This window comes from Aquarana catesbeiana, linkage group LG03 (assembly GCF_042186555.1).
Source record: "Aquarana catesbeiana isolate 2022-GZ linkage group LG03, ASM4218655v1, whole genome shotgun sequence".
Lineage (NCBI taxonomy): Eukaryota > Metazoa > Chordata > Amphibia > Anura > Ranidae > Aquarana > Aquarana catesbeiana.
In genome coordinates this window covers 513,097,647-513,120,904 of record NC_133326.1, presented here as the reverse complement: position 1 = coordinate 513,120,904, position 23,258 = coordinate 513,097,647, and the positions used below count along the sequence as shown (strand labels likewise).

Genomic DNA, 23,258 nt, shown 5'->3' with positions numbered 1-23,258 from the left:
AGCTCCCTCCATAAGTCATATAGAGCCGCAACTCGGGCCCGCCCTCACTCTTTTCTCATTGGCTCACTGGCTGCGATTGACAGCAGTGGGAGCCAATGGAGCCCGCTGCTCTCTCAGCCAATGAGAGGATGTCCCAGGACATTGCTGGATTGAGAGGGGGCTCAGGTAAGTATTGGGGGGCTGTGGGGAAGCAGTGTTGGAAAAGCAACAGCAATCTGCTTACATACTGTGACTGTGTATATGCATTATAGCTGTCTATGCCAGCAGGTGGCGCTGTAGTTTTATAGTACATATATTCTCTGATAAACCAGGATGTATTGTCTATCTGTGCAATGTATACTTGTTTGTGTTCCTGTTTCATGCTGTAAGACATGTTCTGATATTCCTTCATGAAAGTAAAGTATTCTCTGCATACAACAAGCTTTCAGAGCATGATTCAATAACCTGCTAATAAGCAGCACATAGAATGCATGAAGGTAAAAAACGTTCAGCCTTTACAACGACTTTAATTTGTACCCCTCCAAAGATAACAGGTCTATGCTCCCAATTGCTGATACTGGATTCTTCTCCACCGCTTCTTCTTTCAGCTCCTTTCTCCAGCTATTGATAGTGTAACTCTCACGCATGCGCACTAGAGTCACATTATCCCAGCACCTTACTACAAGCAGTGTACACAGAAAAACTGCTAGGAGAAAGGAAAGGGGATTTGTGGCAGAAGAGACATGCATAGTCCATTAAAAATGTTTAGATTTCAGTTCCACTTTAAATACCGTAAACCAATACAGTATTGTTGGTGCTTGTTGAGTTAAGAAGGCTCTTCCCCTTTAAGAGGTGTAACAGGGTTTCGCTCCAGCTCTGTGCTCTATGGCCCAACATCAGAAGCAGGCGTGGACTGACACAAGAAATGGGAGGCAGTGTAAAGATATAACAATAAAGATCTGCACAGAGGCTGAGCTGGCTGTCCCAGAGAATACTGAGCTTCCAGGAAGACAAGAGGGAAGAAGCAGGGGTAAGGAATACAAACATATGCTATGGAAATCAAAATCTGTCACTTTCATAGGCTAGAAAAGTCCTTAGATTAAGGCTTAATTCCTTTATTGTCAGAAGGCTCTGCACTTCTCATTAAGGAAGCGTCAGAATCAAGCATTGTGGTGTAACTGCAGAACACGCAGTCTGTATTGTGTTTTACAGGCTTTCAATGGGCTTGTATTCGGAAATTTGTTTGCCTATTTATTTTAACAATCCAGCTGCATCCCACAAGGAAAAGATCACTGAGAGTCCGAAAACATACAGCACTTGTTTGGCACAATGAGATTCTTTGCTTTCTGTGTAACCAGTCAGCTGAACAGACACCATCGCTACCAATGCCTCCGTATTGGTGATGTGAAATCCTGCAGAGGTTACATTTTCCAAACCACGACTGCCCATCACAGCTGGAATTTGTAAACATTAGGCCTTCTTTAAAGGGTCTTCCATCCTAAACCGATTATTTTTGAATCAGGATCAATCGCCCCCTGTCGTCTTGTACATCAAGAAGTCAAACCTCAGGTCTCTGCAAAGGCATTTTCATACCCACCAATTGACCTTGACTGCTAAAAAGGATCCTACACAACGAGCTTAATTGACACTTTTTTTTTTTTATTTTTTTGCAACATACAAAACTTATTTAGAAATGTATAAATTTTTATAAATCTTTGAAAGTGACTTTCAACCAGTATTCACTGATGGTGAATAAGTCACTGTCATTTAAAATACAAGCATTAGAAAAATTAACTTGCAGTGCTTGTTAAAGGTCAGATTCACTGCTTTATAAACATACCCCTAAGCATAGGTGTGAGCAGGGGGTGTTCTGGGTGTGCACACCTTAATCACTGCGTGTGGTGCCGATTCCCCCTATTGCCTGGGCTCCCCCCTGTGTTGCATCCCCTCGCAGGAAGGAAAAATCCAGACAGGCATCTTTATTGAAAGATTAAAATCCAAAAACAGTCATATCTTATGCTTAGAAAACATAGCTATGACTAAGCATCTGTTGTGATGTGAAACTATGACTGTTTTTGGATTTTAATCTTTCAATAAAGATGCCTTCAGCAGTGTGCGGGCGTACAGAATGTTTCCTTCCTTCCTAATTTGAGCAGGGCCAGCACCTGCAAGATCGTATAGGGCGCGTGTCTTCAACAGGTCTGGAACTTTTTGAGCTGCAATTTTTCTTCTTGCAGTGCTCCTGGCTTCCCTCCTTTCCTTGTGGCTGCTGAAGGGGTTGTTTCAGAATGGAGAGTGGGGGAAGGGGCTAGTATATATGTAATTTACCGACCCCTTCCTTCTCTAAATAAACACAGTGAACACACTGACTATGTTCACTCATAACTGAAGCATACTAAGCTGTGTTTATGATGCTTCAGTTTGTGAATGAACAACAAGCCCCTCAGCACAGAGGCTGAGGCTGCAGAGAAAGGCGTGTGTGTTTGAGCTTTGGGGTGCACACCCTAATGCAATAGGCTGCTCACACCTATGCCCCGAAGTAGAATGTAGCAGGAGGGTTGAGACTTATTTAGCTGCAGCAAGAGAATTGAGACTACAGCGTGTTGGTGGTGGGTGACTGAGCATGAACAAAAAAAGAAATCTCACCAGGGGCTGCCCGTTGATTAAGGGCGCACAGGCGCCGCCCCCCCATCCATGCGTCCGGCCCCTTTTTAGGACACCAGAGGCATGGATTCCAATGGGGGGGGAGGGTTTTTTTTGAAGCACCTGATTAGAGCCAGAGGCTCTAATAGGGGTGGGCTTGGGGCCCAGAGAATGCGCTCCGAGCCCACCCAGGTGTGTTTAATAGCGAATGGGCTATTCCCGGCCAATCAGGAAGCGAGTCCCGTCACCCGATTGGCTGAAAGGACAGGCAATCCTATTGGGTGCCTTGGAGGAGAGGAGGAGATGCACGGCAGAAGCGAGGAGGAGAGGACACAGGAGCCGCTGCTCCATGCCCGCTACCTAAGATGGGGTAAGTGCCAGACTGACCGGCAGACAGTGGGGGGGGGTGGCAGAGGGTTTCTTTGAGGTGCCACTGGGGGAGTTGTTCCCCCCCCCAAAAAAAAAAAACCCACCAGCCGCCACTGAATTTCACTAGAGATGCCAAACACCAGTGAGTGTTTCAGGTCACCACGGCTTAATTAAACTTCTGGGGCAGACTGGCCCTTTAAAGAGAATCTCTGAGTGAAACACCTGTGTGAGAAGCCTTTGATGGACGCTATTGCTGACAGGAGCCGGACATTAATGTCCTTCACAAAAATTATTTCTTGATAGCAGATTCACCATCACTATTCATTCGATAGGAATATAAACAAATGCAATAAGTAGTTGCAAGTAAAACATGCAAATTGTGTGTACTGAGTATATCTAAGGGTTTACAACCACTTTAAAGTGACACTAAACAAATATCCTTATTCTCCAAGTGTAATCCTTACACATCTACTACCTAATGGCCCTGTAAACTATTTTTCATAAAATTGTTTCTTACTATGTTTATCTGCCTCCTTTTTAACATCCTCCATGAGCTCCTGGATCTCTCCTTTTCCCTCCTGGCTTCCATTGTTTGGAATGAGCTCCTCATTCCAAACATACATAGTTACATACTAACTTACATAGTTCCTAGTCCATCCTGGGAGCAATAAAAAATACATTAGGACATTTGGAGGCGGTTGAGAGCAATGAAAGGTACCTTTCTGAGATGTGTGTGTGTGTGTGTGTATGTGTATATATATATATATATATATATATATATATATATATATATATATTTGAATAGATTTCCTTTAAAACCAGAGTTTTGTGTCACGTTAAGACTCCTGTCGGGTTTCCCTAAGACATAACAGGAAGTAAGAGGAAATCTATCCAAAGAGAAGGAAATCCTCTCCTAGACAGTTGTAACTGGAACAGCTATCACCTTTTGGAATATTCACCCTTACCTCATATTCCATGTTCCTGTGACAACTCAAAATTTTGGATTTTTCCTCACTTTCTCTCCTGGTGTCAATGGTGACCAGGACAAATAGAAAGGTTGAATTTTACCAGCAGGGGCGACAATAAAAATGACAGGGGCTCTAATACTGAACTCTATACAAAACCAGAAAGAAAGTTTTGGCTCTAGATACACATTAGTAAAGTTACACCAGTGCTGTTATAATGCAGCACAGGAAAGCCATCAAATATGGGGAATACTATAAAATATTTGTTAAGTTCACCCAAAATATGCTGTGCGTGTATATTTAGGCAGTCTGCCTAGCAAGATTCAACGATGAGTATGCTGATGGTTGTTTATAACATACCTGTCGGTTGTTAGCGCTGCACAAATATTTTTGGGGGAATGAATGTAGCTATGCTAATACTCACATGAGAGCCTTTGCAGCATATAAGGCAGTGTTTTTTGGCTGCTAGATTGCACATCTACAGGGCACTTCCCAATTGTTTTTTTTTTCTCTAAATTTTGGATTTGGAGAGTGGGAAAGAACCTCTGAGTTTTTTTTATTACTGTTTGTGTTCCTCTTAGGGGGATTTTCCCTCACATCATGTTCCATGATGCCTATTGGGACAAGAAGTGAGTGGGAAATTAAAGGATCACTAAAGATAATTTTAACAAACATGTTATACTTGCCTCCACTGTGCAGCTTGTTTTGCACAGAGTGGCCCCGAACCTGGTCTTCTGGGGTCCCTCAGCGGCTGTCTTGGCTCCCCCCCCCCCCCCCGCAAGGACTCAACACCTTCATGTGAGCTCCCTCGCATGGTGTTGAGTGCTTGCGGGCGCGCTACATCTGATACAGCCAGTGGCCATACCCGCTCACTGTATCGCTCGGCCCCGCCCCCCCCCAGCGCGCCGCATTATTGGATGTGATTGACAGCAGCGCGAGCCAATGGCTACGCTGCTTTCAATCCATCCACTGTAACCAATCAACGGCCAGGCTGAGCGGCGAAGAGGATGTCAGGGGCGAGCGTGGGACTTTCGATATGGCCAGGTTAGTAAAACGGTGAGGGCTGGGGGGGCCGGTATTGTCGGATGTTTTTTCACCTTAATGCATAGAATGCATTAAGGTGAAAAAACTTTTACCTTTACAACCCCTTTAAATCATGAAAGCTTAAAAACCTTGCACCAAAATATAATTCTTATAAATAGTGGGCCACCCACCTACTTTGTAACATTGCCGAAGTACAACTTAAAAAAAAAAAAAAGTGGGGAAAATATGTTAAAAAATGTAAATACATGTGCACCGCCAAAAAATTTTGTTTTTGTTTTTTTTTTTTTTGTTTCATTTGTGTTTTTGTTTTTCCGTTTATCGGATCATTCGCTATGATCGGCATTCGTTATTGCGATAATTTGTAACTTCAGATACATTTGAATTCATTACGTTCCATTCGTATAGATGCGGTATTCGTTATTTCGATAACTTATTACTTCAGATTCATTCGTATTCATTACGTTCCATTTGTTTAGATGTGGCATTCATTATGATCTTACATGGTCTTACATGGTTAGTAAGGTTGAATAAAGACACCAGTCCATCCAGTTCAACCTGAGTGAGTGTTCGTGCGTGTCTACAATTACCCCTATTTATTTAAGATACCCATAGAGCGCCATCAATTTATGCAGCGCTCCACACATATATCACACACTCACATCGGTCCCTACCCTCAAGGAGCCCACAAATCCAAGGTCCCCAACTCGCATTCATATACTAGGACCAATTTTGGACAGAAGCCAATTAACCTACCAGCATGTCTTTGGAGATTATTTCGGATAGTTCGTACGTTCGGATAAATTCGTATTCGTTACGTTCACTAACAGTAAATTTCAAAGGAAATTCCAATACCTATAATTTAATAGTTTATAACTATTATTATTATTCATCATTATTATTATTATTATTATTATTAATGGATAAAAAACTATAATAATGGTTAATAATTTAATTATAATAGAAAATATGAAAAACTAAATTATCTAAATGTTTTTCGTTCTTCCGAATTTTCAGGTTTTTCGTACTTACATTCGTTCTTTCTGATTTTTGTATTTTCGTTCTCATTTTCAGATTCCCGTTCTTTCTGAGTTTCGCATTTTTATTGTTATTTTTGGATTTCCATTCTTTCGGATTTTCGTCCTCTCAAATTTTCGAATTTTCCTTTAGAAAATGAGTTTTTGGAAAAAATGAATCAAATAGTCTTTCGTTCATTCTGATGCTTCTGAATGAACGAATATGCCAAATTTTGAAGAAATACGAATTAGAAACAAAATGCACATGTCTATACTTATCTAACAATCGGCTTGTGCCTGCAATGCATTAGCAAGTATGACATCAGAGCCCTTCCAGTGGGATCCTGGAAATGCTAAGGATCCCATTAATGTGAAGTACCTGCACTGTGTTGGAGAGCCTCCTATGAAATGTGGGATCCAAGATATTACTGCAATGAACGTGACGTCACCCTGCCTTGAGCGCAAGTCAGGTGTAAAGAAAGATACCCCCGCCAGCAAAAAATAAATAAAATAATGGGTAAACAGCTTGTTCTTGACCCTGCAGTAACCAGAGTCATTCCTCTCTCTGGTGATTGCCAATGATAAAAAAAAAAAAATGAAAACTAGCATTGCAGAGATTTCTTAATCAGCCTATTTTAAAAAATCCTATTTGTTTAGCAATGGCTACAGACTGTGTTTAGCAATATCTACAGACTATCACTTCTAATGCAAGTCTGCTATTACTGAAGTGGTTTGCCTATCAGTCATAGATTGTAATAGAAAAGTGAATACATAGATGTTACCTTTTTGTTGGCTAACTGGATTTATTTCTTCCAAGAATACTTGTTTCTCTTCATCAGTAATGGCAGAGCCGGATTATTCACATTGCAACCTAGAAGGAAGTTTAGGGCCCAATGGATGCATAATCCTGCAATAAACCAGGGGGCAGTACAATAGGTCAAAGGTATGCACCTGCCTGTCACTTCACAAGGAAGAATGTACTTGTTGGAAGTTGGTCTCTTCATGGGGGTCATGTCAGTAAAGACCAGTGGTCTCCAAACTGCTACCCAGCGGCATAGCCTTCGGACACTATTTCTCCCACTAACATTAACAATGACGCATAATTCCTGCCACTGACACCAGTGATGGGACACTATTCATCTCACAGACCCCAATGATGGGGCGCTATTCCTCCCACTGACACCAATGATGGGGCGCTATTCCTCCCACTGACACCAATGATGGGGCGCTATTCCTCCCACTGACACCAATGATGGGGCATTGTTACAGATGCCATGATGTTTTCTACTCTTACTGGTAACGGTCCAGCCCTTCTAAAGTCTGAAAGATGATAAACTGGTCCTTTTTGTTTAGAACGTTTGGAGACCCCTGGTATAGACAATGCTTCTTTGTGCTTATTGCAGTCCTTACCAGTGTCAATCAAAGGAGTGAGAGGGCCAAAGCTGCTACCCTGCCTAGGGCCCCATTCAGCTGGTATACACATTGAGATTTCTCTCATTCAGCCAATTCAATTTCTGCATCCACACTAAAAACTGGATGGGGCAATTTTCAGTGGTGGCTACTGTATTCTAACAAGGGGCCATTGCTTTTTTTTTTTTTTTTTTTTTTTTTTTTGCCATTTTCTGTATTTCTTAGTTGTACATGGCAACAAAGGCAAAATGTCTTGATGTAAAACTGTGGCCAGGCTATGAACATTAAAGTATTTACATATCCTTAACAAACAGTAAATGATCTTTAAACCCCATCTCTGGGCAAAACTTAATTGTAATTTGAAAGACATGTCACGGCACCATGGATTTTGGTTAGTAAAAGGGGCATTTAGGGTGGATAGGTTTTATTATGGCAGTGATTAGATGTGGGGCGGGGAGAGGTGTGTGTGTGTGGTGTGGGGGGCAGTGGCGGCCCATCCATTATCCATGCATCCGGCCCCTAATCTACATGCAGAGTGCTGGACGCATAGATTACAATGAGGGGTGTGTTTTTTGACAGGCTTCAAAATAGGGTGGGCTCGGGGCGCAGAGAATTGCACCGGAAGCCCACCCAGTTGTGTGAGAATAGTGAATATTCATTCACTATTCTCACACTGATCCTCCTCCCGGCCAATCAGAAAGCGGGTCATGGGACCCGTTACCCGATTGACCGAAAGGAGAAGCGATCTCATTGGCTGAGGAGGGAGGAGACGCACGGCAGAGGACTGAGAGACTGACCCACCAGCCGCCAAGTCTGATCCTCTGGTCCGGCCTCCATGCAGAGTGCTGTCAGCTCCTCCAGTGGCTGCAGAAGAGAGCACACACCGATCGCCCCTGTGACACCATGGACACCTCATTGATCCACACCGACTCTTCCCCCTCTGCCGCCGACCTCATCTGGCATACCTGGGGACAGAACCCATCGATGAAGCACCAGCCACCACAGGTGGGGGGAGTGGTTCAATTCTTTCCTAAAGAACTTGCAACACCTGCACCCTATACTATACTGGGCAAAGACATGGGTACCTTGTTTATATATTTTGTATAATGTGTAAAACATCTTTATTTTACAAATTACTAAGGGATGTATAAATAACATAGGATTCAGAGAGCATGCTGGGTTTTCTAAAAGGTGAGAACAGCTAAGCTATGCTTTAGACTCTCTACTAAAACACAATACAGAGCTCAGAGCAGGCGGGGAGGGGAGGGGAGGAGTCACTGAAATAGCACTTCGAATAATCCATTTTTTTTTTTTTTTTTTAACAGAACAGCTAAGAATAAACAGGTAAGCAAGAGATCCACCTGTTAGCTGTAAATCTAAGGGTAAAATATTCTAATGCAAAGGTTCATATTTACCTGACTAAAATAAATAAATAAACTTTTAACTTTTTTTTTTTTTTTTTTTTTTTTTTTTTTTTTTGTTTCTGAATAAAGACCTGTATAAAAAAACTCTGAACCTGTGTAATCTGTAGGTTCTTAGGTCTTGATGTCTGCTGGAGCTGTTACATGAAAGTCCCACTCTCTCTGTTAGGCTCTGTTTCCACTACTACACATGTGAAGTCGCACGACAAGTCAAAACCCATGTATTTCAATGGTCCCTGTTCTAATTGGTGCGACTCAAGTCGCAGCGACTCCAAAAAAGGTTCTTGCACTACTTTGTTCCTAAAATTTGAATTTGATTCACCATGAAACTAGCCCCTACCAATAGTGAAACCAAATAGCAGCGCTAAACCAATTATATTAAATAAACAAGTGGAAAACTGCATACAAAAAATAGATATTATAAAGTGTAAATATTGTACTAATAATAAATCCACAACACAGTGCACCAAATAATATAAACAGTGTCCTGAAAAAAATGTGTATGATCAATTTATGTGAATAAGTGATCCATAAAAACAATAAATAATGTGATAAATATGTAAAGTCCTTTGGATAGACAACCAAAAATTTGAAAAGTCCAAGAAATGGTGATAAACAAATAGTGATTCTCTATCTATCTATCTATCTATCTATCTATCTATCTATCTATCTATCTATCTATCTATCTATCTATCTATCCTGACACACCGATCGCCGCAATGCGCGGCAGCATGTTATCCTGCTGGACGTCATATGACGCCCAGTCAGGATAACGCAACTACTTCCCGGACGTCAATCCGCTATAGGCCGGGCGGGAAGTGGTTAAGGAAATTTCCTGGTACCCCTTTTGCAGGAATCTCTCCTTCAATATATTAGCCTGTGAGAAATAATTTTCCTGTTCAGTACAATTCCGACGGACTCTCAGCATCTGTCCCTTAGGGATGTTCTTCATCCAAACAGGGTGATGACCACTCCTGATGGATAAGAAGCTGTTTCGATCCGTTGGTTTGAAGTACACACACGTGCCTAAAGAGTCACCTCTCCTTTCAATTGTCACGTCCAAGAAGTTGACGCATCTGTCACTGATCTGAGACTCCAATTTGATGTTATTTCTGTTGGTATTCAGATGCCCCAAAAACTCCACCACAGACTCCCTAGACTCCTCCCAAATAAATAGGAGGTTGTCTATGAACCTGCGGTAGAGTCTAAGTTGGGGCAATCGTCTACTGAAGACATATCTGTCCTCCCATTCCACCATAAACAGGTTGGCGAGGCTGGGAGCATATTTTGCTCCCATCGCCACGCCAACCTGCTGTGAGAAGAAATGGCCGTTCCACCAAAAATAATTGTGCGACATGCAGAAGCTCAAGGCCTGTCCTAGAAATTGTTTCTGCACATCAGGTATGTCTTCCCTACCGCTCAATGCCCAATTCAGCGACAAAGATGCATCCTCGTGCTGAATAATCGTATATAGTGAGGACACATCGGCCGTCACCAAATAGGTTTCAGCCGTGGGATTATTTGGTGACGGCCGATGTGTCCTCTGAATAGATACGATCATTCAGCACGAGACATGACATCAAATCAAAAATCGCATTGCAAGTTGCATTGTAAATCGCGCGACTTTGGGGTTGCAATAGTGGAAACAGAGCCTTATAGGGGCTTTACCTTTTTACTCATGTTTTCATATTGTGGAGAATACAGCATATAGCAGGAGGAGTGATAACTCCCTAATGTAGACAAGAAGAAAACCAGGAATAATTTTGTAAAGATCTGCCCACTGATATCTTAAAGTCTACTGAATTATCTCTCTTTTGAGTAAACTAGCCCTTTAAAGACAAGCAGTCATATCTATGCCTACATGTGAAGACACATGCCTAGTGCTTCGTGTAAATTGGCAAATCCCGATTTGCCTTCCTCTAATAGGGGGCATGTAAAGTCCCAACTGCATATATGCAAATTAGGCCATCTTCCAGAAAAGTGTCAATGCGCTTTTTCCAGGACGCTGAAGCTAAATGCATTCATCGTCATCATTAGTAATGTAATTGCACCAAGAGCAGCAAAAGGCTATAACAACTGTGGTGGGTACCATGCAGGCTAATAATAATTAAAAGCCAGCAAAGAACAGACCCCACCATCCTCTCATAAAATGCTATCTATCTCTACTTACTGCATGAACTGCAGAGAGAACACCGGCATCCTTGGCCTATCGAGTAATGCCCCCCCCCCATCAAAAAATGCCTCCGATGGGTATGCGCATGCGCAGTAACCAACATCACTGCAGCTCATCTGTTGATCAGCTGGCGTGACGTCAACACAGAGCAGGCGTAGATTGTCGGAGGCAGTATTCAACGATCTGCTAAGCACCAAGGGAGAATTTGTGAGATTCTGCCTCGCTAAAAATGCCTCCGATGGGTCTGCGCATGCGCAGTATGCAACGTCACTGCAGCTGATATGATGACCAGCTGGCATGACGTCAACACGGCACATGCGCAGATTGTCTGAGGCAGTATCTGACAATCTGCTAAGCACTGAGAGAGAATGAAATTGTCAGATTCTGCCTCAGATCCTCTCTCAGCACTTAGCAGATCGTCGGATACTGCCTCCGACGATCTGCTCATGCACCGTGTTGACGTCACGCCAGCTGATCAACATATCAGCTGGTGGGACGTTGCATACTGCTCATGCGCATGCCCGTTGTAGGCATTTTTCGACAGAGGGCATTTCTCGATAGAACACTAATGCATTACAAGAGTAGTGCAAATTTGATTTCAGCAGCTCAGCAGTACTCTTTGTTATTTAAAGTTTCACTGCCAACCCAGGGGGGACTGGGCAGGAGGGTAGGGTGCATTTGTCCACTGAGACAGTATAAATGGGATACTTCGGGTTGGTGATCCTGAGTTAAGATGATTCATCATTCAGACAAGTGGAGCAGGACCCCCAGTCAGTGACAGATACCTGTTTCCTGTTCAGACTTGCAATCACGGCATCTGGAGAGGGAAATGTTACAGCAAAGTCTTCTTTGAGTTGTCATGTAATTGAATGCTGAGGGCTGCTATGGAAGCTTTTGCTGGAAGATTTGTAAATGCATGTCACAATAAGCCATTTCTATTAAAGCAGCTGTAAACCTTAACTGGGTGATAGTTTACTAAAGCATTGTGTATCATAAAGGGCTAGGATCATCTTAAAGGACACACCTTTCATCATGATCACTAATCACTGCTGTACCATGGCAAACTAGCCCATATTAAATGAAAAGTTGGTTATAATTTCTCCCCAGGCCAAAACGTCCCAAGTCTCGGCTGATCTGTGACTCTTGTAAGGAAGGGAAGGGTGGCTACAATGATCCTTCAAACTCCTGGTGTGCAACCAGCAGCCTTTTGACACATGCTGTGTCTTCCTTAAGCCTGATATTTCACCAAAGCCTCCCAACGGGGTTCCTAAAAAATAAAATTGTACAAAAATAAAATAAAAAACTACTGACACCGATGACTGCCCTACTAACACCAACCTATGCCCTACTGATATGTGTGTATACATACATACACACACACACACACACACACACACACACACACACACACACACACACACACACACACACACACACTCATAAGTTTACATACCCTGGCAGAATTTATGATTTCTTGGTCATTTTTCAGAGAATATGAATAATAACCCAAAAACTTTTCTTTCACTCGTGGTTAGTGTTTGCCTGAAGCCATTTATTGTCAAACAACTGTGTTTTATTCTTTTTAAATCATAATCGCAACAGAAACTACCCAAATGACCCCGATCAAAAGTTTACATACCCCAGTTCTTAATACCGTGTATTGCCCCCTTTAACATCAATGACAGCTTGAAGTCTTTTCTCATACCAAAATCACCAGGGTATGTAAACTTTTGATCAGGGTCATTTGGGTAGTTTCTGTTGTGATTATGATTTAAACAGTAAACACAGTTGATTGATAACAATAAATGGCTTCAGCCAAACACTAACCATGAGTGAAAGAAAAGTTTTTGTGTTATCATTCATAGTCCCTGAAAAATGGCCAAGAAATCATAAATTCTGCCAGGGTATGTAAACTTATGAGCACAACTGTATATATACAGTATCTCAGAAAAGTGAGTACACCCCTCACATTTTTGTAAATATTTTGTTATATCTTTTCATGTAACAACACTGAAGAAATGACACTTTGCTACAATGTACAGTAGTAAGTATACAGCTTGTATAAGTGTAAATTTGCTGTCCCCTCAAAATAACTTAACACACAGCCATTCATGTCCAAACCGCTGGCAACAAAAGTAAGTACACCCCTAAGTGAAAATGTCCAAATTGGGCCCAAAGTGTCAATTTGTGTGGCCACCATTATTTTCCAGCATTGCCTTAACCCTTTTGGGCATGGAGTTTACCAGAGCTTCACAGGTTGCCACCGGAGTCCTCTTCCACTCCTCCATGACAACATCACGGAGTTGGTGGATGTTAGAGACCTTGCGCTCCTCCACCTTCCCTTTGAGGATGCCCCACAGATACTCAATAGGGTTTAGGTCTGGAGACATGCTTGGTCAGTCCATCACCTTTACCCTCAGCTTCTTTAGCAAGGCAGTGGTCGTCTTGGAGGTGTGTTTAGAGTCGTTATCATGTTGGAATACTGCCCTGCTGCCCAGTCTCCGAAGGGAGGGGATCATGCTCTGCTTTAGTCTGTAGCTCCCCAGTGCCGGCAGCACTCATGCAGCCCCAGACAATGACACTCCCACCGCCATGGTTGACTGTAGTTAAGACACACTTGTCTTTGTACTCCTCACCTATTTGCCGCCACACACGCTTGACACCATCTGAACCAAATAAGTTTATCTTGGTCTCATCAGACTACAGGACATGGTTCCAGTAATCCATGTCCTTAGTCTGCTTGTCTTCAGCAAACTGTTTGCGGGCTTTCTTGTGCATCATCTTTAGAAGAGGCTTTCTTCTGGGGACGACAGCCATGCAGACCAATTTGATGCACTATGCGGTGTATGGTCTGAGCACTGGCAGGCTGACCCCCCCCCCCCCCACCCCTTCAACCTCTGCAGCAATGCTGGCAGCACTCATACATCTATTTCCTAAAGACAACCTCTGGATATGATGCTGAGCACATGCACTCAACTTCTTTGGTCGACCATGGTGAGGCCTGTTCTGAGTGGAACCTGTCCTGTTAAACCGCTGTATGGTCTTGGCCACTGTACTGCAGCTCAGTTTCAGGGTCTTGGCAATCTTCTTATAGCCTAGGCCATCTTTATGTAGGGCAACAATTCTTTTTTTTTTTTTCTTCAGATCCTCAGAGTTCTTTGCCACGAGGTGCCATGTTGAACTTCCGGTGACCAGTATGAGGGAGTGAGAGCGATAACACCAAATTTAACACACCTGCTCCCCATTTACACCTGAGTCCTTGTAACACTAACAAGTCACATGACATCGGGGAGGGAAAATGGCTAATTGGGCCCAATTTGGACATTTCCACTTAGGGATGTACTCACTTTTGTTGCCTGCGATTTAGACATTAATGGCTGTGTGTTGAGTTATTTTAAGGGCAAAAACTGTACTGATTAAATTTTTTTTTGTGCTTGTCTCATTGGATAATTTCACACAACCTGTCCTGATCGACTCTGGAAAGCTGTGTACTAAGGATCAGATTATCATACGATCACTTCTAAAGCAGTATTTTTCTGTATGATTTTCTGATCGTGTGAACTAGGCTTTAGAGGTCCCTGCAGACAGTATACTTAAAGCTGGGTACACAGGGTTCGTTTTTTTTTTTTTTTTTTTTTTTTCCTTCAGCAAATTCCTGCATTCACACAAGCAAGGTAGATGCAGGAACCCCCCAAGTCAGGACATTGTATTCTGATAGTGGGGACTCTCCGCTGTCAGAATACGCTGATCGAAGATCCTTAGATCGGCTTCTATCGAACAGGGATGGCTACACACAGACCAAAATTCGGCAGGTCCCAGCTGAATTTCGGTCTGTTTGTATCCGGCTTAAGTCTCACACCCAGCTCTGGATTTCAGTCAGTGGTTTGCCTATTTATAGTAACAGATGGGAACTTGGAACTGGGTTACCACTTCTCTTGATGCGGAAGAATACAAACTTCTATCTTGCACCAGTGCTTCCCTTTGGAGAAGACAGAGTGACACGGTTGAGCAGGTATACAGCTTATTCACTGATCCCAGCAGACAGTAGTCCGTGTAAGGAAGGGAAAAATAGTCTATACACTGGCTTCTAGCAGTTAAATGATTTGGTTTATTTATTTTATACTAAATTACCTTTGCTGTGCTGCCCATCCCCTTTCTCTTTTTTATTTATTTATTTTTTTTTTAATTCATACTTACCTCGGTGGATGGAGCATCAGACCGATGCTGCATCGGCCCCCCGCCGTCTACGCACTGAGAACCGAGCCACCGAACGTCGCCGATGGCCGAAAGCTGCTGACTGTCATTCAGCGTCTCTCCTCTCTGATCCTCCATGCTCACTGGAGCGCTGAGCTATGGAGGGGCGGGGAGAGGCCGGCTCGCTGAGACTGCCATCATTTAAGGCAGCTGGCGGATCCTGACTTGGAAGTCGGGACGACGCGCTGCCTTAACTGATGGTAGTGACGTCAGCGGAATTCGGACCGATTTCTGCTGAAAACTAGTCACAGGAGTGCAAAACAAATTGCACTCCTGTGACCCATAGGAGAAGCCTAGCCTAAAAAGCTCAGACTGGACTTCTCTTTTAAGGGGAGATGTAATAGCAGTGATCTAAAGTGGTCTCATGTAATGTGCCTCCAGTCTATGATGTCTATTGTCCAGAGGTCTCCAACAACTTCTACAGCATGTTCACACTCTCCTGTAGCTTGTCTGCAGGCTCTGAACATCCCTTGTTGCATACCCGCAGCCTCTGACCATCTTAAAATTCTAATACATGTATGCAATCTCTGGCATCTTTCTGTAGCATTATATTCACCAAATATTATGTGCGACCCTTTGGTGATAGCAGAAGCCACACTTGAGGGCCCTCTGTATCAATAAAGTTGACCACCACTGATTTAAACTTTCAATTGGGAATTGTGATGCTGCCTAATTACTACGTACATTTGGGATTAAAAAATACAGTTTCCAACTTGGGCTTTGAAAAATTGTAATACTGTAGCTAGAATGAAGCTTAGTGTACTGCTTCTGTAAGCCTTGACCTATAAACAGGTGCAATAATATCCTCAGTCAGGTGGTTATTAAGTATGTGGAGCACAGTGAATGTCATCCTGTGCCTGTTACAGTGAATGTAAACATGCTCTCTGTTGACTCCTTCACCTATTATCAGTGACATGACAGGTTTATAAGGGTTCTGCCTCTGGATGAGTAATTCATTAGGCACTGATGTACTGTATGACATATGTGGGTGTGCTAATAATGAAAAGTAACAATGTGTGTGGACTGTATTTCATGCATTCATGTCCATTAGCAGCAGGTCCAAAAGTACAACGCTATTGTACGTGTGTGTGTGTGTGTGTGTGTGTGTGTGTGTGTGGCGCTGGTAGATTTTAATCTACTGCTGATAGGTAAATTTTGTGGGTTACTTGTTAGGTGACGTTAGATTTGCCTCTGTTCTAGCTTGGCTGAGTTGCGTGTAGTTCCACACTGTGCCGGTGGGTGTCGTCACCATTGGCTGGTGTTGGAAAGGCAACGTGTTGAAGCGTATGAGTGCTCCTCTGTCCCGGAGACAACTCGGTGGAGGTGGTCCTCCGAGTTGCATTCTGGGAGAGGGTATTTATGGGACAGACGCCATGTTTAGGGGTTCGTTTTCAGCCACCTGCTGGCCCTCCTGGCCGACAGGTATGCGTTAAGATTACCACCTCGTGGTCCTCCGATCCGGAGGCCCACGTCACTGCGGCCTGTGGGTGGGCCCAGAAGCTTGTCTGGGGCCTACCACAGCAGCAGAGGAATGGTCCTGAGCTGTCTATCCTGAGTGAAGAAGATGGACAACCAATGAGATCCCAGGGGAGGACCCATCATGGAAGGATCATGCAGAGTGCTGGTCTGGAGAGGGGCCTGGTGACTCAGTTGGAGGACGTGTCCTGAAGTAATTCTACCGCATAGTACTGCCGGGTTGGCTTAAAGGTTCAAGTACTGTGTCTGACATTCATCGCAAACCAATACATCCTGTGGCAGAGGATCATAAGGGTTTTATTCCAAACAAGTCTGTGGCAGAGACTTTTGTTCGTGCTATGTACTGGCTGCTAGGCAAGTAAGAGAGGCCTATCCAGGCGGGCAAAGATTGGATCCCACGAGGGGAGTACATTCAATTACAAGTGTTTGATTCCAAAGATAGTATTCTTTAGAACAAAGGAAAGGTATTTGAGCTTCCCTGCAACTTTCCTTCTGCCTCTTTCCTGCTACTTCCTTTATTACTTGTTCATTAAAGCACTGAAAAATATACTCAAGTGTTTGGTGTCTACATCGTCCAGAGGTAAACTCTAAACTCTATAACTCTATTCGAAACGTTAAAAGAAAAAAAAAAAAAAAAAAAAAATTTAGATGGGGGGGGGGGGGAGAAAACCTATATCAGAGTTGTATTGCTTTTCCTGAGTCCATTAGGAGGATTTTCCTGCATTTCCTATGTGGTCACGGGACAGGAAGTGATGGATCTGTCCAATGGGGTTCCAGACAATATGGCATATTTTCTGCTGCAGAATGAAAGGTCTAGAATCCCTCCCTTTTTTTTTTTTTTTTTCTTCTTCTTCTTTATGTTATTATGTCGCTGTTGGTTTTAATTGTTTCCTGTGAGCACAGCAATGCAGACAGTGAGGGGAAATCTCTACAATGGAGACACAGACAGCAACAAAAACCTAGGGAAGGGATTACATATGTAAGGTTTTAAGTCAAGGCCTCTGTGCATTTAGATAAAATTATTTCAAATGTTATTAGTATCAAATAATTAAAACCATTTGGTGGTAGGCACAAATTAGAATATCCTATATGGATGTTAAACGCACAGCAGCTTTGTCTTAAAGCATTATATATATTTAATCATTTGTCTAGCTTTACTGAGTAGAGTCAGTCTTGACAGTACCCTGTACTTTTGTTATATATCTTTTAAGGAGGAATAGGCTGCCTCCAGGCCTATCTGCCTTTAGTTTGTCCATTGCTATACTGCGCCTTTATGGAGGAATGGGCTGCCTCCAGGCATCACTGCCCTTAACTTATCCATTGCTATATATGTACCAACATGGGGACTCTCAAAGAGTAGAGTTAGCCTTGCATTTAACAGCGGGGCCTTGACCAGGCATTGTGGTTTACATATGTTTGCAACTAAAACCCCTGTCTTTGACCCAAATCTTTAAACATTGTGATTTGTGGTGGGTTTTTTTGTTTTCTTCATTTTTTTGCTGGTTGGCTGGTATGTCTGTTAGAGGGAAAAGTTTGTTTTGTATGTTCTTTTATATATACATATTTGAGTCTAAAAGAATCCCTCCCCACTCCAAATTGGAAAAATTAATTGTATTGGCTTTATGTAGTGCAAACCTGCCTAAGGCCAGCAATACATGGGGCACATTTCTTTCCTGCAACCACAGGACAGTGTTGATTTGGGAATGTCTCCTGCTGGGCCATTGTCTTCTCCCGGCGGGGTGTCTGCAGGAGAGGGCGGGGAAAGCTGTCCCTGTTGGGAGAAGATCGTGGTTATTGCTAGTTCCTGCTGAACTGGCCGAGATTCAAACTGTGTATGGCCTGCCTAACACTTGATTAAATCAAGTGGTGCATACAATGAGAAAAGACATAAGCAGAGGTAATTTTCAGTGAAAACCCTCTGCCAAACCTATCAGTAGATCCAAAGACACAGACCACTAGTCAAGGTTGGCCCCACCTCTTCACCTCCTACATCTCCCGGAGAAACAAGATCAAGAAAGGCATTTACAAGTATTTTAACAATAAAGTATATCTAGCTGTTTGTTTAATGGCCAGCTTTAAGATTGCACTATCCTGGCCCAGTAAAATGCAAGTTAACCATAGAAAAACTGCTGCAGAGAGGGGGTTGGGCAGAAACTGGATAGTGCACTTTAATTGGGTCCAGTAGAATCTTTAGATATCTACAATAGGTTTAATCAACCAGGGTTCTGTAGAACCCTAGGGTTCCTTCAGAGGTTGCTAGGGATTTCTTGAGCAATAAGCAATTTCTGCTTCCCAGATGAGTAACCACTGACACCATTGATCTTTTTAGCTATCTGATTCTACTGAATGACCACAAAAGTAAGAAGCATCATTTCCACTGACCATCACACTAATGTACTGTGAGCTGTAAATACAATAAATATTGGCAGGGGTTCCCTGAAGCCAAAACGTTATTTCAAGGGTTCTTCCAAGGTAAAAAGGTTGAGACAGACTGGTGCACATAAATACATTTCTGATGTATCACAACATACTGCAAAAGTATATTTAAAAAAAAACAATCCCTTTAGCTACAGTTAAAGTGGTTCTAAAGGCTAAATATGTTTTACCTTAATGCATTCCTTGTAACCACTTAAGGACCAGCCTCGTTTTGGATTTTAGGTGTTTACATGTTTAAAACAGTTATTTTTGCTAGAAAATTACTTAGAACCCCCAAACATTATTATATATTGTTTTTTTTCTAAAACCCTAGAGAATAAAATGGCGGTCATTGCAATACTTTTTTTTGCACCGTATTTGCGCAGCGGTCTTATAAGCGCACTTTTTTTGGAAAAAATTCACTTTTTTGAATAAAAAAATAAGACAACAGTAAAGTTAGCCCAATTTTTTTTTTATATTGTGAAATATGTTACGCCAAGTAAATTGATACCCAACATGTCACGCTTCAAAATTGCGCCCGCTCCTGGAATGGCGTCAAACTTTTACCCTTAAAAATCTCCATAGGCGATGTTTAAAAAATTCTACAGATTGCATGTTTTGCGTTACAGAGGAGGTCTAGGGCTAGAATTATTGCTCTCGCTCTACCGGTCACGGCGACACCTCACATGTGTGGTTTGACCACTGTTTTCATATGCGGGCGCTACTCACATATGCGTTCGCTTCTGCGCGCGAGCTATTTATTTTACTTTATTTTATTTTTTCACTGTTTTTTTTTTTTTTTTTTTTTTTTTTTTTTTTTTTTAAATTTGGATCACTTTTATTCCTATTACAAGGAATGTAAACATCCCTTGTAATAGAAAAAAGCATGACAGGTCCTCTTAAATATGAGATCTGGGGTCAAAAAGTCCTCAGATCTCATATTTAGACTTTAATGCAAAAAAAAAAAAAAAAAAAAAGTCGTTTAAAAAAATGACACAAAAAAAAATGTGCCTTTTTTAAGAGAAGTAGGCGGAGCTGACGTAATGATGTCGCTCCGGCCGTCCTATGGTATAGAGACGGGTGGGCGCCATCTTAGCCTCACTCGTCTCTATACTGAGGAAGAGAAAGGACCTGATTGCCTCCGACGGCTCCGGTAAGCGGCGGAGGGCGCGGGAGAGCGGCGAGAGGGGGGATGGCACCTCTCCCGCCGCCGATAACGGTGATCTCGCGGCGAACCCGCCGCAGAGACCACCATTATCGTGTACAGAAACGCCGGCCCTAAAGATGGATACCTCGGTTGTGCCGTTTCCGAGATATCCATCTTTAAAGTAATGACGTATATATACAGTGGCCGATCGTTAAGTGAAAGCGGAGTTCCGCCCAAAAATAGAACTTCCGCTTTTTAGAATCGACCCCCCCCCCCCCCAGTGTCACATTTACCTTTTCAGGGGGAAGGGGGGAGCAGAAACCTGTCTAATCCAGGTTTTTTGCTCTCACTTCCGGGCATAGATAGCCACAGTATCCGCATATATATACGCCATGTCCGACACCTCCTCTGTCTCCCCCCCCCCGCTGTCTTCTGGGAGAAGCACAGGTCCCAGAAGACAGCAGGGACCAGTGGGATCGCGCAGCGTGACATGCGCAGTCGGGAACCAGGCTGTGAATCCGCAAGGCTTCACTTCCTGATTCCCTTGCCGAAGATGGCAGCGCCTCCACCCGAGAGCCGAGGGACGGATCGGCTTCGGGTGCTGACATTGCGGGCGCCCTGGACAGGTAAGTGTCCATATTTTTAAAGTCAGCAGCTGCAGTATTTGTAGCTGCTGACTTTAAAAAAATTGGCAGAAACTCCGCTTTAAGGTAAAAAGTGTTTAGGCATCGATTTTGGCCCCTCATCCCCTCTTATACTTGCCTGAGCCCTCATTCGATCCAGCACTGAGCACGTCTCCATCTTTTCTCTCCCCTCACTTCCGTGCCTCATTTGCTTTGCTGGGGCTCCCAGTGCTGTCAATCAAAGCCAATGATGAGAGAGGGGCCGGGGCCGGGGCCGAGCCCCGCAGTCTGTGTTAATAGATACAGCACCAGGGCTCGGAAGCAAACATGAACGAGTGCCCCCATGGGAACTGGCTTCCCATGGGGGCACTGGACAGAGAGGAGGAGCCAGGAGTGTCGGCAGGGGATCAGAGAAGACGAGGTTCAAGGCCACTCTGTGCAATTCCATTGCACAGAGCAGGTAAGTATAGAGATCTTTGTTAGTCTCAGTCTCCCCTCCCCCTTTGACCACTCATTGAAACTGTAAATTAGGACTTAGTGATTTCCTACAAAGTGAAAAGCAGCAAGGGCCCAAGGTTTACATGCTTGCATCATCCCTGGGCCAACACCAGAAATTAGATGCTGACCATCACAGCTCCCAAATGTCTCTTTGGAACCAAATCCCTCAGCCCCTCTTTCATTGTGAGTTGTCCCTCTTTTGGTGTGATGTATAGATTTGTATAAAAAATAAAAATGTACTATTTAAAGCAGCACTCCCCCCATTAGTACTCCCCTATCTATCTATCTATCTATCTATCTATCTATCTATCTATCTATCTATCTATCTATCTATCTATCTATCCTGCAATTCAAAAAATGTATCGTGTATTCTGCCAGGGAGGAGCTGTTAGAACAGTGATTACATCATAGCCTCTCCTCACTCTCTAACTACATTTCCCATCATGCTTCGGCAATTGCACTGAATGTGGGAGGGTACACTAGGCCTGTACATGTAAATGTGAACAAGCCCACTTCAACATAAATCACACCCCTCATTCTGCAGCCAGCAAGCCATACTACTCAGTATCACATAGCAGGATAGGTAGGTTACAGCCTTATAAATGCAAAGCATGTTTGTGCTCTCCTCCTCCAGCCACAGCAGGAGATAAACATATTGCTCTTACTTGCTTTATGTAATCATTACTGACTGTAGACACATGCCCATAGTTATTATATATCATACACATTGTACTCTGCAGTAATTCAGTATTAGAAACATTCCATCTCCTGCTGTAGCAGCTTTCTAACAGCAATCAGTGCTTGTATGGTGTATATGAAAACATCCCTAGCTGGACCACAGAAAGAGAGCTGGGCCATGCTGCTTTACATCAGCATGTCACACAAGTAAATGTCGGCATGAGAAAATCACAAAAAAGTGCAACGCTAACTTACTAATCAATAACACAATAATGGTGGAACCCTCTAACTTATGGAAATCTCAATAGGATTCAATATCAATGCGGTCTTGTCAGTGCCCATAAATGCGGTCTCAACATCATCAGTTGCCATAAGTGCGGTCTCAAGTGTGCCCATAAGTGCGATGTCATATATGCCCATATGTGCTGTCTCATCATCAGTGCCCATATGTGTGGTCTCATCAGAGCCTATATGTGCGCTCTCATCATCTGTGCCCATATGTGCGCTCTCATCATCTGTGCCCATATGTGCGCTCTCATCATCTGTGCCCATATGTGCGGTCTCATCATCTGTGCCCATATGTGCGGTCTCATCATCTGTGCCCATATGTGCGGTCTCATCATCAGAGTCCATATGTGCAAAGCAGGGATTGTTACGAGACACCGGTCGGGTGACAGAGTAGGGGATCTTGGACTGTGACAGAAAAATGTATATGAAATACCAATCGCCGTAACGTCCCGCCTCTTAGACCGGCAGTGCTGTCAATCATAAAGCCGGTCTAAGAAGCAGGACTTTACGATGATTGGTATTTCATATACAAGGTACAGGATCTGTCATAATCTGTCGTAATGATCCCCGCTCTTCAGTGAGCGATGACAGCCAGACAGCGGGGGGGGGGTCAGTGCTGGCTCAGACCCTTTAGTGCCTGCTCGCCACAATCACTTGTAAACACCGAAGTCTGGTTTCTGTGTTTACAAGTGACAGCTCTGCACTCTGTAAGCCCCATGAACTCTGTATGTAATGCAATCCTGATATTTAATGCCCCTTTAAGACCCTTCTACTGTTGCTGAAATATGACCATACCCACTATTTGATATGATTTGGAGGGTGTGTGTGGGGGGAGGGGTTTTGGGGGGTCGTGGTTGAGTTC

General features: G+C 43.3%; 1 protein-coding gene across 2 annotated transcripts in view; it reads left to right on the top strand.

Annotated features, from left to right (window-relative positions):
* The first annotated feature begins 894 nt into the window (after positions 1–894).
* Positions 895–23,258, top strand: part of FAXDC2 (fatty acid hydroxylase domain containing 2) — a 62,310-nt gene continuing 39,946 nt past the window's right edge. The window contains exons 1-2 of one of the 2 annotated variants that reach the window (XM_073621156.1): positions 936–1,009; positions 8,749–8,767. The gene's annotated coding sequence lies outside the window, so the exon portion shown is untranslated. Of the gene's footprint in view, positions 1,010–8,748; positions 8,768–23,258 lie in introns of both variants that reach the window. The other variant, XM_073621155.1, reaches the window with a different exon arrangement.